The following is a 17080-nucleotide window of genomic DNA, read 5'->3' as shown; positions in this document are numbered from 1 at the left end:
ACACCATTTCCCGTATCTCCTGCGCTCCAACACTGCGCTACTTTCAGCAGAAGGGAAATGTTGGCTTCCTGTGTAGCCAGATGGAGACTGTACTCCCTGTGGTTAACACACGATGATACAACCTCGCTGAAGGTTATCAACTGAAGGCCGAGTCCGGTAACACCCATGTGTGTGTGTGTGTGTGTGTGTGTGTGTGTGTGTTGTGTGTGTGTGTGTGTGTGTGTGTGTGTGTGTGTGTGTGTGTGTGTGTGTGTGTGTGTGTGTGTGTGTGTGTGTGTGTGTGTGTGTGTGTGTGTGTGTGTGTGATTCCTGATATAATTCTGAGCACGTCTTCATAACTTAGCCCCCCCCCCCCCACCCCCGCCGTATCATAACTATAAAACACAAGTGTTAGTTACGACCGGAAGTTGTGCTTGTAAATCACTAACTTTGTGAACTGTGTTTACAACGCGCGTGTTTATCCTGGTAATTAACATCTCTAAGTAAATTAACATTATATATATATATTACACATGTAAAATTATTTCCGGTAATTATGTACGCCAAGTTGCTATCTCCTGCTTATGTATATATATATATATATATATATATATATATATATATATATATATATATATATTTTTTTTTTTTTTTTATACCTCGTCGCTGTCTCCCGCGTTTGCGAGGTAGCGCAAGGAAACAGACGAAAGAAATGGCCCAACCCCCCCATACACATGTACATACACACGTCCACACACGCAAATATACATACCTACACAGCTTTCCATGGTTTACCCCGGACGCTTCACATGCCTTGATTCAATCCACTGACAGCACGTCAACCCCTGTATACCACATCGCTCCAATTCACTCTATTCCTTGCCCTCCTTTCACCCTCCTGCATGTTCAGGCCCCGATCACACAAAATCCTTTTTCACTCCATCTTTCCACCTCCAATTCGGTCTCCCTCTTCTCCTCGTTCCCTCCACCTCCGACACATATATCCTCTTGGTCAATCTTTCCTCACTCATTCTCTCCATGTGCCCAAACCATTTCAAAACACCCTCTTCTGCTCTCTCAACCACGCTCTTTTTATTTCCACACATCTCTCTTACCCTTACGTTACTTACTCGATCAAACCACCTCACACCACACATTGTCCTCAAACATCTCACTTCCAGCACATCCATCCTCCTGCGCACAACTCTATCCATAGCCCACGCCTCGCAACCATACAACATTGTTGGAACCACTATTCCTTCAAACATACCCATTTTTGCTTTCCGGGATAATGTTCTCGACTTCCACACATTCTTCAAGGCTCCCAAATTTTCGCCCCCTCCCCCACCCTATGATCCACTTCCGCTTCCATGGTTCCATCCGCTGACAGATCCACTCCCAGATATCTAAAACACTTCACATCCTCCAGTTTTTCTCCATTCAAACTCACCTCCCAATTGACTTGACCCTCAACCCTACTGTACCTAATAACCTTGCTCTTATTCACATTTACTCTTAACTTTCTTCTTCCACACACTTTACCTAAACTCCGTCACCAGCTTCTGCAGTTTCTCACATGAATCTGCCACCAGCGCTGTATCATCAGCGAACAACAACTGACTCACTTCCCAAGCTCTCTCATCCCCAACAGACTTCATACTTGCCCCTCTTTCCAAGACTCTTGCATTTACCTCCCTAACAACCCCATCCATAAACAAATTAAACAACCATGGAGACATCACACACCCCTGCCGCAAACCTACATTCACTGAGAACCAATCACTTTCCTCTCTTCCTACACGTACACATGCCTTACATCCTCTATATATATATATATATATATATATATATATATATATATATATATATATATATATATATATATTTATTTTGCTTTGTCGCTGTCTCCCGTGTTTGCGAGGTAGCGCAAGGAAACAGACGAAAGAATGGCCCAACCCACCCACATACACATGTATATACATACACGTCCACACACGCAAATATACATACCTATACATCTCAATGTAACACACACACACACACACACACACATATATATATATATATATATATATATATATATATATATATATATATATATATATATATATATATATATATATATACAGACATATACATACATACAGACATATACATATATACAGACATATACATATATACACATATACATAATTCATAGTCTGCTTTTATTTATTTATATAGCACCATGTTTGCTACAGTATGTACAAATCATGTACTGTAGCTGTCGCCTGATATGTAATATAATACATATTTTACAGCATTTTCCTGTAATAAGATTAATCTAACTCATTAACATTTATGAAATTAGGATCAAATAAAATGACATCAGAGGATGCGTTAGCGTCACATTGTATAAAAAGTTTATCAGAAGCCATCATGATAAAATGTAGCTATATATGTTGTTTTTTGTAGGGCCAAATATGTTATGAGAAAATTCCTGCTCTAACGTGTCCTTATTATGGTTGTGAATATTTCACAACACCGGGGTGTTGTGGTGGAGGCTGGACCAGTACATATATCTAGCTTCAGATTTACGAAGTCATCCACATGCATGTGACGGGTTAACACATAACTGACTCACATTGTGGAGGAGTATGTAGTGATTTCTCCTGGCTCATGTTATGTTATGCTCCACACATAATGGAAAAGTGATCTACAAGCCTACATCTCCCCCTCCCCCACCCAGACCATCCATGCACTTGGCTTCCCCGTCTCATGTTCACTCACTCCTCGCCAATCAACAGTCCTGCATAATGACCATGGACATGGCTTCGGTAACCATCATCATAACGCCGGTCTTCACACAGGTAAGACACGCGCTCCTGTACCACCATGCTACACAGCCATGCTACACCACCATGCTACACAGCCATGCTACACAGCCATGCTACACCACCATGCTACACAGCCATGCTACACAGCCATGCTACACCACCATGCTACACCACCATGCTACACCACCATGCTACACCACCATGCTACACAGACATGCTACACCACCATGCTACACAGACATGCTACACCACCATGCTACACCACCATGCTACACAGACATGCTACACCACCATGCTACACCACCATGCTACACCACCATGCTACACCACCATGCTACACAGCCATGCTACACCACCATGCTACACCACCATGCTACACAGCCATGCTACACCACCATGCTACACCACCATGCTACACAGCCATGCTACACCACCATGCTACACAGACATGCTACACCACCATGCTACACCACCATGCTACACAGCCATGCTACACAGCCATGCTACACCACCATGCTACACAGACATGCTACACCACCATGCTACACCACCATGCTACACAGCCATGCTACACCACCATGCTACACCACCATGCTACACCACCATGCTACACAGCCATGCTACACCACCATGCTACACCACCATGCTACACCACCATGCTACACAGCCATGCTACACCACCATGCTACACCACCATGCTACACAGCCATGCTACACCACCATGCTACACCACCATGCTACACCACCATGCTACACAGCCATGCTACACCACCATGCTACACCACCATGCTACACAGCCATGCTACACCACCATGCTACACAGCCATGCTACACCACCATGCTACACCACCATGCTACACCACCATGCTACACAGACATGCTACACCACCATGCTACACAGCCATGCTACACCACCATGCTACACAGCCATGCTACACCACCATGCTACACCACCATGCTACACCACCATGCTACACAGCCATGCTACACCACCATGCTACACCACCATGCTACACAGCCATGCTACACCACCATGCTACACCACCATGCTACACAGCCATGCTACACCACCATGCTACACCACCATGCTACACAGCCATGCTACACCACCATGCTACACAGCCATGCTACACAGCCATGCTACACCACCATGCTACACCACCATGCTACACCACCATGCTACACCACCATGCTACACAGCCATGCTACACCACCATGCTACACACCATGCTACACCACCATGCTACACAGCCATGCTACACCACCATGCTACACCACCATGCTACACCACCATGCTACACAGCCATGCTACACAGACATGCTACACCACCATGCTACACAGCCATGCTACACAGACATGCTACACCACCATGCTACATCACCATGCTACACAGCCATGCTACACAGCCATGCTACACAGACATGCTACACCACCATGCTACACAGCCATGCTACACAGCCATGCTACACCACCATGCTACACAGCCATGCTACACCACCATGCTACACAGCCATGCTACACAGCCATGCTACACCACCATGCTACACAGCCATGCTACACAGACAAGCTACACCACCATGCTACACCACCATGCTATACCACCATGCTAAACCACCATGCTACATCACCATGCTACACAGCCATGCTACACCACCATGCTACACCACCATGCTACACAGCCATGCTACACAGACATGCTACACCACCATGCTACACAGCCATGCTACACAGCCATGCTACACCACCATGCTACACAGCCATGCTACACCACCATGCTACACCACCATGCTACACAGACATGCTACACCACCATGCTACACAGCCATGCTACACCACCATGCTACACAGCCATGCTACACCACCATGCTACACCACCATGCTACACAGACATGCTACACCACCATGCTACACAGCCATGCTACACCACCATGCTACACCACCATGCTACACAGCCATGCTACACAGCCATACTACACCACCATGCTACACCACCATGCTACACAGACATGCTACACCACCATGCTACACAGCCATGCTACACCACCATGCTACACCACCATGCTACACAGCCATGCTACACCACCATGCTACACAGCCATGCTACACCACCATGCTACACCACCATGCTACACAGCCATGCTACACCACCATGCTACACAGCCATGCTACACAGCCATGCTACACAGGACTTACGAAACTTATTTCAGCTGATTTAACTTGTTGAAGGTGGAGAAAAATAACCCCTTTACACTGCCCTGACCGACACTTCAATATGGAATCCACTCCACTAAGACAAACATCATAAACAAACAAATATTTGTGTAGGATGTGGAGCGATATTACATCAGCTGATGGTTTGTTTACATCAAACAGCTGATCGCTTCATACAGCCACATAGAAAACAGGACTCAGGGTCTATTGAATAACACTTAAGTGTTTGGGTAAAACGGTACGATCCTTGAGCACGACGGTACGATCCTTGAGCACGACGGTACGACCCTTGAGCACGACGGTACGATCCTTGAGCACGACGGTACGACCCATGAGCACGACGGTACGACCCTTGAGCACGACGGTACGACCCTTGAGCACGACGGTACGACCCTTGACCACGACGGTGCGACCCTTGAGCACGACGGTACGACCCTTGAGCACGACGGTACGACCCTTGAGCACGACGGTACGATCCTTGAGGACGACGGTACGACCCTTGAGCACGACGGTACGATCCTTGAACACGACGGTACGACCCTTGAGCACGACGGTACGACCCTTGAGCACGACGGTACGACCCTTGAGCACGACGGTGCGATCCTTGAGCACGACGGTACGACCCTTGAACACGATGGTACGACCCTTGAGCACGACGGTGCGACCCTTAAGCACGACGGTACGACCCTTGAGCACGACGGTACGACCCTTGAGCACGACGGTACGACCCTTGAGCACGACAGTACGATCCTTGGGCACGACGGTACGACCCTTGAGCACGACGGTACGACCCTTGACCACGACGGTACGACCTTTGAGCACGACGGTACGATCCTTGAGGACGACGATACGACCCTTGAGCACGACGGTACGACCCTTGAGCACGACGGTACGACCCTTGAGCACGACGGTACGATCCTTGAGGACGACGATACGACCCTTGAGCACGACGGTACGACCCTTGAGCACGACGGTACGACCCTTGAACACAATACGACCACTGGGTATGATACCATGACCTATGACCTGACCGTAAAGGGTCTGGTCAAAGGTCATTTTTTGGCTAACAATTTTCCTTTGTTTGTTTCTTTCACGCATAGTAAGTGTGTGTGTGTGTGTGTGTGTGTGTGTGTGTGTGGATAACAGGTCACATGTAACACCACATGTGAACGTTACGAGACAGCGCTACGTAACACAATTACCTTATTACCGCACAAATAACAAGTTAACTCCTGCCTTCCGTTTTCTCCCATGTGATCATTAGTTAAGGCAACCTGGAAAAACAAAAACCATTTTTTTTTTCACAAAGTTTATCATTAACTTGATCTAGTTTAAATTACCATTATTAACGTGATTAAGTTATAACAACAACCAATGGTTTAATGAACCTACGTTATCCTTTTTAGTAAGGGTTATCAAACCTGTTTAATATGACGGTACGACCCCTGAACACGACGGTACGACCAATGAGTACGACGGTACGACCCTTGAGCACGACGGTACGACCCTTAACCACGACGGTACGACCCTTAAGCACGACGGTGCGACCAATGAGTACGACGGTACGACCCTTAAGCACGACGGTGCGACCAATGAGTACGACGGTACGACCCTTAAGCACGACGGTACGACCCTTAAGCACGACGGTACGACCAATGAGTACGATGGTACGACCCTTCATCTGGCCACCCTGAGCTCTCTCATTCACTCTCATGCACCCAATCTTCATTTTCTTTCCAATTCATCGTCCATTCTCAACATGTTTTCATCACAACGTCTCTCTTCCGTGAATCATCGCACTTCACTTGTCTCCCAGAGGCTATTCCTTGTGTTCCTCTGATCTCTTCTTCTTCTACCATTCCTTTCTTCCTCTCTTCTCCATCTCTCCTCCATCTTTCTTCCTCTTCCTCCCTCTCTCCTCCATCTTTCTTCCTCTTCCTCCCTCTCTCCTCCATCTTTCTTCCTCTTCCTCCATCTTTCTTCCTCTCTCCTCCATCTTTCTTCCTCTTCCTCCCTCTCTCCTCCATCGTTCTTCCTCTTCCTCCCTCTCTCCTCCATCGTTCTTCCTCTTCCTCCCTCTCTCATCCATCTTCCTTCCTTCTCCCACCATCTCTCCTCCATCTTTGTTCCTTCTCCCTCCCTCTCTCCTCCATCTTTCTTCCTTTTCCCATCCTCTCTCCATCTTTCTTCCTCTCTCCTCCATCTTTCTTCCTTCTCCCACCCTCCCTCCTCCATCTTCCTTCCTTCTCCCTCCCTCTCTCCTCCATCTTTCTCTCGTGGTTCCTCCTCCCTCCCACTCCTGCTTCATCTTGCTCGATCTGCCGCTGTTGGAATTAATGAAGATGGATTACCTGGGATAACGTTCTCCATCCCTGGGACCAGCCGGCCTCCCTCCCTCGGGACAGAGAGGGTCCCTCCCTCTCTCTCTCTCTCTCTCCCTCCCTCCCCCCCCCACTCTCTCTCCCTCCCCCCCCCCCCCTCTCTCTCTCTCTCTCTCTCTCTCTCTCTCTCTCTCTCTCTCTCTCGGTTGCCACTAAAGGGAGACGAAGGAGAAGCAAGATGGCGGCGCGGGTTGCCCCCTCTGCCGACACACCCACACGAGAATATCAGAAAATATTTTTTCCTTTGGTTTTGGGGGAAATTCTGCTGGTCGAACGTGTGCACACGCTCCTCACGCTGTACAGCCAAGAATGTCTGAATTTCTGGATAATATATACCACTAATTACACTCTAATGTCTCCCGTAAATCATACAACTAATTAGGCAAAATCTCCATCATGTAATTTACAAGGGAGGAAAATGCAGACTTTTACACACGTTAATCTCTGTGGCTTGACGCAAAAAAAAAAAAAAAAAATTCCGAAGTCTTACGTAAGTCTGGGAATTTTCTTTTTTCTTTTTACATATATATGACGAAATTCACCAGCCTGGTTCTGCCAATTTCCCCTTACACAACTTCCCCTGATCCAAGCGTTTATATAAACGTCTGATGAAAAATAAATAACTATCAACAATACAATAAATAATAATATATGTGATCAGTATTAATAACATCGATATTTGATGTTATTATGAATATTATCGATATTTGCCCTTAAATATTGCACTGGTCCAAGATCCTACTACTTATATCCTAGCCTATCCTACTTATATCCTAGCCTATCCTACTTAGATCCTGGCCTTCGTACTTACATCCCAGCGTCCCTTACCTACATCCCAGCGTCCCCTACTTACAGCTCAGCCTCCACTCCTTAATACACTTCAATGGCTCCTACTTACACCCGTCTTCCCCCCTCCCCCCCCTACCCATCATACACAAGACAGATGAAGACGGATCACGGTAAAAATCTCCCTCCTTCCCCAGCTGGGATACGGGTATTAAATCGTGGGGGGAAAAAAAACTGATCTTGAGACTTACTTTACCTGGAAGATACGTGAAGAAATGCCTCTCGTGAGCCAAGCCTGGAGACGTTGCTTAATGACTCTCACCTGGGAGATGGTGTGTGTGGGGGGGGGTTAAGGTGGGGTGTTACTGTTGTTACCCCCCCCTTAAGGGACTCTCGGGGCTCCGGATGGGGAAAGGAAGGATATATATATATATATATATATATATATATATATATATATATATATATATATATATATATATATATTATCCCTGGGGATAGGGGAGAAAGAATACTTCCCACGTATTCCCTGCGTGTCGTAGAAGGCGACTAAAAGGGGAGGGAGCGGGGGGCTGGAAATCCTCCCCTCTCATTTTTTATTTTTTCCAAAAGACGGAACAGAGAAGGAGGCCAGGTGAGAATATTCCCTCAAAGGCCCAGTCCTCCGTTCTTAACGCTACCTCGCTACTGCGGGAAATGGCGAATGGTATAAAACAAAAGAAAAGATATATATATATATATATATTCCTCACATAACCAAAATATAAAAACAACAGAAGTAATGAAAAAATAATAAACTATCAACAGCAATAATAAAGACAACAGGAGGGGTTAGGTCCGACAAAAACTAATTAGTTCTATACATTAGGGTGGTCTCCCCTGCACCGTAGAAAACGGACCATAATAATCTCATTTTCTCTCACGCCTGCCGTCAACACACGTCATGGTCGTCTGCTAGGATGACGCAATAGCTATGCCACTAGTCTTAACATATGATGATTACCATCTCCACAGCATCATCTGGTCTTCGCCATCGCTACATCAACATAGAATATTTAGATTTGCTTTTGTTCATAGCGCCACGTCGGGTTCCGGCCCGATATTCTCCACTGAATATTGTAGGATGACAAAATATTCTGGATGATTCCTGTATCATATAATCTTTAACAGCATTCAGAGAAGATATGGCATATAAGATATACGGTAAATATATACTATATAGACGTACGGTAATTAAAAGATTATATATACGTAAAGAAAAGCCCTTGATGCATTGATAATGGTGACATAAGGGCGAAATTCCACCTCTCCATCCATCAGTTGGAACCAAATGCGAGCGGCATTTAAATTTTGGCGGCAAACGTTTAAAAATATAAAATTTACCATCGTTAATTTTTCCTACAAACATCAATCCACGTTTTCTTTTTATGGTCCACTGGTAAAAATGCATGATAGCTTGCCTGACCTTTGACCTGAACCATTGGAATAGGTCAAGAACCAGGCCATCATAGCCAAGAGTCGTGGTCAAGGGTCGTACCGTCGTGCTCAAGAGTCGTACCGTCGTGGTCAAGGATCGTACCGTCGTGGTCAAGGATCGTACCGTCGTGGTCAAGGATCGTACCGTCGTAGTCAAGGGTCGTGTCGTCGTGGTCAAGGGTCGTACCATCGTGCTCAAGAGTCGTACCGTCGTGGTCAAGGGTCGTACCGTCGTGATCAAGGATCGTACCGTCGTAGTCAAGGATCGTGTCGTCGTGGTCAAGGATCGTGTCGTCGTGGTCAAGGATCGTACCGTCGTGGTCAAGGGTCGTACCGTCGTGGTCAAGGGTCGTACCGTCGTGGTCAAGGGTCGTACCGTCGTGGTCAAGGGTCGTACCGTCGTGGTCAAGGATCGTACCGTCGTGGTCAAGGGTCGTACCGTTGTGCTCAAGGATCGTACCGTGCTCAAAGCTCGTTGCGTACACCATCGATCTGCTTTGTTACAGGTCACGACCCAGAATCAGGTCACGGCCCGGCACCAGGTCACGGCCACCTCAGGTCAGGTCATGTAGGGGTCATAAAATTTTCTCTGGCGGGGCAAATGAGGTCACAAGTGGCATTTCCAGGTCATCTGAGGGAAATCAATGGACCGAAGGTCATCTGGCTTAGGTCAAGGGATTAAATAAGGTCATGGAGGTCACATGGGGAACTTTCCCCACTCAACTGTGGTTGAGAAAGTACACACGACAAACACAAAAAACAAACAAACACAGACAACCACAAACATGGCTGCCTCCAATACGTTAACTCTTTATCTTGGTTCTCCTCCAAACGATTCAAGATGCCCCCCCCCCTCCCCCAACCCTCTCTCTTGACACTAATTGGGTCATTAAGTTCCGACATAAAGAAAAGCAATACATCTCTCTAATTGCCCAGAACGTCGTCAGCCCCAGCATTACCCAGTGCCCCCCCCGCCGCTCCACGGTAGCGGGGTCCTTGAACTATTTACATCGAAACAGCTGAGAATGAGATCAGCTGACGGAATGTAAACATCAGTCAGCTGGGACCTACATCATCAGCTGGCTGCATGAAAACACGTGGCTCGCTACCACTAGAGGAATTTATAATGCTCGGAGCAAGGGTAAGACTTACTGTATCTGGCGCGACCAACATAATAATAATAATAATAATAATAATAATAATAATAATAATAATAATAAATGATTAAATAAATGAATAAATAAATAAATAAGGACACTACTATTACTACTACTACAAATAATAATAATAATAATAATGATAATAATAATAATAATAATAATAATAATAATAATAATAATAATAATAATAAATAAATGAATAAATAAATGAATAAATAAATAAATTAATAAATAAATAAATAAGGACACTACTATTACTACTACTACAAATAATAATAATGATAATAATAATAAAATACTAATAATAATAATAATAATAATAATAATAATAATGATAATAATAATAATGTTACGACCCCTGAGCACGAAAATACGACCCTTAAGAATGACACTACAACCCTTTGTGTACAAAGGCCTGGCCCTTAACACTTAAGGGTTCTCTGTAAGAAAAGGCTATCATATCCAAGGATCGAACCGTAATGCTCAAAGGTCGTACCGTCATGCTCAAGGGTCGTACCGTCTTGGTCAAGGGTCGTACCGTCGTGATCAAGGGTCGTACCGTCGTGTTCAAGTGCCGTACCGTCGTGTTCAAGGGTTGTATACCATCGTGTTCAATGGTCGTACCATCGTGTTCAAGGGTCGTATCGTCGTGGTCAAGGGTCGTACCGTCGTGTTCAAGGGTTGTATACCATCGTGTTCAATGGTCGTACCGTCGTGTTCAAGGGTTGTATACCATCGTGTTCAATGGTCGTACCATCGTGTTCAAGGGTCGTACCGTCGTGCTGAAGGGTCGTACCGTCGTGATCAAGGGTCGTACCGTCGTGTTCAAGTGTCGTACCGTCGTGTTCAAGGGTCGCACCGTCGTGGTCAAGGGGTATTGTCTACGTCATGTCAATAAGCCAATATTACCATCAACTTATGAATTACCCAAACATGGTTTCACCTGACGCCCTGGCCTTACCCTGGGAAGTGGAGACAAGCAGGCCGATGTATACCCGATGTATACAAAGTCAGAAAAACGTTCATGGTTCCCTATGGAGAACGTTTATCGCACCGAACGTTTTCAGAAACGTCTGATCACTGTAAAACGTTGATCAACATGTGCATAGGAGTTCTTCCCAGTCACCATCCAATACATCATTTTCTTTTATTCACTTAAGTCATTATCATGATGAATATGACTACAGCTATTAATGGTATTATTCATCATACATAATGTTATTCAAACTTCTTCACTAGACCCGTCATGGAGGAGGAGGGGAGAAATGACCTAACTACCTACCTGCATTATCCTAAATTAACCAAATATCTTATTCTTAACACAGCAGTTATAATAATGCAATAAATGGTTCTCACCTCCTCCCCCCCCCCTTCCCTCATTAATGACGTAAGTAATTACCATTATGGAAGTGTTTACATTATGACAGCAACGTCTGCTAATTACCTCCCACGACCGCAAATGACCTGCCAGTAATTACGGTGTAGGTAAGACAGACGGTCGTTAATTTTTGGAGTGAGAGGGTAATTCATCATTAGCATGATCACCCACCTTCCAGGCGTTTCTAATATATGGTAATGGTTAAGCAACAGTTTGTTTACTTCTTGTTTACTTCAGGTACGTGTTCACGTGGAGGTGAGGCTTCTCACGTTGAATGAGGAACAATGAGAGATGAGGGAGACTCACAACTCACTCACTGTGAGGCTTACGTCCACAGTTATATATCCCAAGAGTCGTTACTCACGTGATCAAGGGTCGTACACACGTGATCAAGGGTCATACTCACGTGATCGGGGTCGTACTCACGGGTTGTACTCAAGTGCTCAAGGGTCGTACTGGTGTGATCAAGGGTTGTACGCACGTGCTCAAGGGTCGTACACACGTGACCAAGGGTCGTACTCACGTGATTAAGGGTCGTACTTACGTGACCAAGGGTCGTACTGGTGTGATGAGTAGCCTTACCGTTGCGCTGAAGAGCCGTGTAGTCGTGCTGAAGGGTCGTCCCGTCATGCTGATGGGCCTGTGGTCGTGCTGAAGGGTCGTTCCGTCGTGCCATCAAGATTCTCTGTAACCCGTCGTACAACTCCACAATCTGTGCAGGAAGGGAAGTCGTCACACACTTCAACATTTCCTACAAACGCAACACGACAGGAAATTACATAATAAAACATTTTCATAAAAAAACAACACTTGATTTTAAGGTAAAAAATACCGTGGAATGTCGAGAGCTGTTGATAATGACGTACTGGTTTACGACCAACGTTTTTGATAAACGTTAAAGCCGTTCGATCAGAAGTGTTCAATGGCCAAGAGACGTTCAATGGCCAGAAACGTTTCATGGCCAGAAACGTTCAATGGCCAGAGACGTTCAATGGCCAGAAACGTTTCATGGCCATAAACGTTTCATGGCCATAAACGTTTCACGGCCAGAAACGTTTCATGGGCATAAACGTTTCATGGCCAGAAACGTTGAATGATCTCATTTAATAAACTGACAATGGTCAAGACATCTTTGAGGAGAACAAAACCCCAGATGTAGTCAGAAAATATCTTTTAAAATAGACCAAATTGGATGAACTTCCCAAATGTTGACCATCACCTTGGAAACACACGTGATGAGGGGGTCATCATGAAACCTGGTGTACACGAGAGAGATGTTCAGTGTGGCCAAAACATCCACGACAAACACTTACTGACGTCAACATCACCAGGGAACATCATCTTAACATCAGTCACATAATCGTTCACTGAACATCTTAACATCAATGATATAATCGTTCACTGAACATCTTAACATCAATGATGTAATCGTTCGCTGAACATCTTAACATCAATGATGTAATCGTTCACTGAACATCTTAACATCAATGATATAATCGTTCGCTGAACATCTTAACATCAATGATATAATCGTTCACTGAACATCTTAACATCAATGATGTAATCGTTCGCTGAACATCTTAACATCAATGATATAATCGTTCACTGAACATCTTAACATCAATGATATAATCGTTCGCTGAACATCTTAACATCAATGATGTAATCGTTCACTGAACATCTTAACATCAATGATATAATCGTTCACTGAACATCTTAACATCAATGATATAATCGTTCGCTGAACATCTTAACATCAATGATATAATCGTTCGCTGAACATCTTAACATCAATGATATAATCGTTCACTGATGTACTGACCTGAGAATTATCAATGATATCAAAACTGTAAAAAAAAAAAAAAATGGCTGCAATAGTTCAACAAAAAAAAAAATGTCTACCAATTTAATCCCAGACCAAAAAAAAAAAAAAAAAAATGGTTGAAAAGCCCCAATGGTCCAGACTGTGTCAGAACCATTTAATTGGCGCTACATTAAACAAAGTCATTACCCTTTAACGATCTACCTACACACACACACACACACACACACACACAGGTTTAAACGTCCTGACATTAAATAAAACCATCAAATAATTTCACAATCTCAGATATGTTCACTGGTTCAGCCTGGGCCGGTACCAGGAGACGTTACACAAAGGTTATGGAAAATCTTCAATGGCCCTTTACCACCAAGATAAACCATTTAAATGGCCTACCATGATACGTCACCACAACATTAACGATAACAAACTTAATGGCCTCCCAACATTTTATAATGGGTAAAAATCAGTGGTGTAACCACAGTGGGTTGAGTTCTGACCCCACCAGAAAACAAAGGACACTTCCAGGCACAAATTCATAACATTACGAACTTGAGAAAGTTTTTCATCTTGCAAACTTAAAAACGAGTAAGGTTAACAACTGAAGCTTATCAAATATGAGAACTTATATCACAGTTAATATATCAAACCAACGTCTAATGGTTCCAGTACCCAAATATAAACGCAAGGAGAAACAAAACATATATAAACGTAAGAAAAAAAAGAGAAACGTTTCAAGACAACACGACTTTAAGAGAAACGTTTGAAGAGGAAACAAGGAAAACGTTCAGTGACAACAGCAGAGTTAGGGAAACATTTAATGATAAAACAGATTCAAGAGAAACGTTTATTGAGAAAAATATCTGGAAAAAAATATAACAAGAAATGAAATCAAATATTTTTAATCCCTAAACATTTTGAATTTGTAAAAATTCTTCAACCTCAAAAACTTAACAAAAAAAAATCATTGACAAAAAATAACGATAAAAAGAAATATATATATAATGATTCAAACAATCTAACGGAAGTACTGAGATTCAAACTAACAGTTAAACAATTAATAACTTGATATCTTAAAGTCAACTACTGTACATGATCGTATTGGTAAACAAGCAGTGTTCCCAGCTGTGATAACGTAGTCAAAATTGATATATATTATCAATGGCTTACCTTCATCTTCTTTCCTCATTTTTTCCTATTATTGCAAGAATGGTTTAAGTAATCAGTATTATCAAAGTGTTTACATTATGCCGGTAATGACCGCTAATTATCCCTCCACACCAACACAAAAGCCTCGCCACTAATTACGGTGCACAAGTGAAAGATGGTGATAATCTAACCTTCCCAGGAGAATAATTACACATTTTGCCACTAAGGTAATGGCTCTCCCACTATCTTTTGAATATGGAAATGAAGAAAAAAATAAACACGACTCTTGCCATTTGTTATTGGTTTTTGCGGGGAACTGTGAGTCGTGTTGTTGAGAAAATAATAATGAAATAAGAAATGAGATGTGGAAACTCGCTCATGACGTCATCACGTCTCGTCTGCGATTGGTCGTTGACGGGCCTCCTGACGGTCAGCTGATTAAGGTAAACAATGAACACTGAAAGCTATAATATATATATATATATATATATATATATATATATATATATATATATATATATATATATATATATATATATATATAATGCACATCGCGCACTTTCATAGAAAACATAATACTCTCCATCAGCAAAGACTCGAACCCAGGACGTTTTGCGTGGAAGTCAGGAACGCAAACTGCTAGGCTATGATCGACCCTAACACAGACATGACTAGTCGATCATATGTTATCGAAAAGTCATTTCCCTATTAGAAGCGATCACAGCATAGCAGTTAGCGTTCCTGACTTCCACGCAAAACGTCCTGGGTTCGAGTCTTGACTGTTGGAGAGAATTAGTATATATATATATATATATATATATATATATATATATATATATATATATATATATATATATCATCCCTGGGGATAGGGGAGAAAGAATACTTCCCACGTATTCCCTGCGTGTCGTAGAAGGCGACTAAATGGGGAGGGAGCGGGGGGCTGGAAATCCTCCCCTCTCAATTTTTTTAATTTTCCAAAAGAAGGAACAGAGAAGGGGGCCAGGTGAGGATATTCCCTCAGTGGCCCAGTTCTCTGTTCTTAACGCTACCTCGCTAACGCGGGAAATGGCGAATAGTTTGAAAAAAAAAAAAAAAAAAAAAAAAATATATATATATATATATATATATATATATATATATATATATATATATATATATATATAAACCAGTAATTAAGGCTACCCCATAACCCACGATTATCACTGAAATAATTCCTTTATGTTTCTTTAGACAAATAAAGACTTAAAGACCACAAAATGGTTCAGGACATGCAAGAAAGAATGCGGTGGTAACATTTCATCTCAGTAATGAGTTACGACGAAGAAAGCATTACTTAAAGACATCTTACTTCCGCCTAATGTCCAATACATTGTCTGAGTTAATGAAAGACTTGAAGGTTTTATGAATAAAAAAAAAGGAAAGACTTTATCACATATGCGATTTGAAGTTGTACTCATGGTTATTTATGTAACAATAAGTATCTAAAGGAATGGTTTCCAACGCACATACGCATACCTTAACGCAGCTTGATTTGTGTCTACTTTGTACTGTGAAATTAGGGGGAGGGGGGTTTACAGTCGTGATGGGGGGGGGGGGGGCCATGTGTTGAACATTCCTAACTACTGTCATTAAATTAAGTATGTTATCTGTATTTATAATGTCCCTAGTGAATTAGTGTGTGTGTGTGTGTGTGTGTGTGTGTGTGTGTGTGTGTGTGTGTATATATATATATATATATATATATATATATATATATATATATATATATATATATATATATATTTATACTTTGTCGCTGTCTCCCGCGTTTGCGAGGTAGCGCAAGGAAACAGACGAAAGAAATGGCCCAACCCACCCCCATACACATGTATATACATACGTCCACACACGCAAATATACATACCTACACAGCTTTCCA

The 17080-nt window shown here is 43.2% G+C and overlaps 1 long non-coding RNA gene across 2 annotated transcripts in view; it reads right to left on the bottom strand.

The window, feature by feature from the left end:
* The window catches only part of LOC139762753 (uncharacterized), a 471178-nt gene that overhangs the window by 238353 nt on the left and 215745 nt on the right, over nucleotides 1-17080 (bottom strand). For both annotated transcript variants that reach the window (XR_011715828.1, XR_011715827.1), the window contains exon 6: nucleotides 12771-12900. This is a non-coding gene — a long non-coding RNA (uncharacterized lncRNA). The remainder of the gene's footprint in view (nucleotides 1-12770; nucleotides 12901-17080) is intronic.

This window comes from Panulirus ornatus, chromosome 44 (assembly GCF_036320965.1).
Source record: "Panulirus ornatus isolate Po-2019 chromosome 44, ASM3632096v1, whole genome shotgun sequence".
NCBI lineage: Eukaryota > Metazoa > Arthropoda > Malacostraca > Decapoda > Palinuridae > Panulirus > Panulirus ornatus.
The sequence above is the reverse complement of the archived record's forward strand: the minus strand, read 5'-3'. Positions and strand labels throughout refer to the sequence as shown.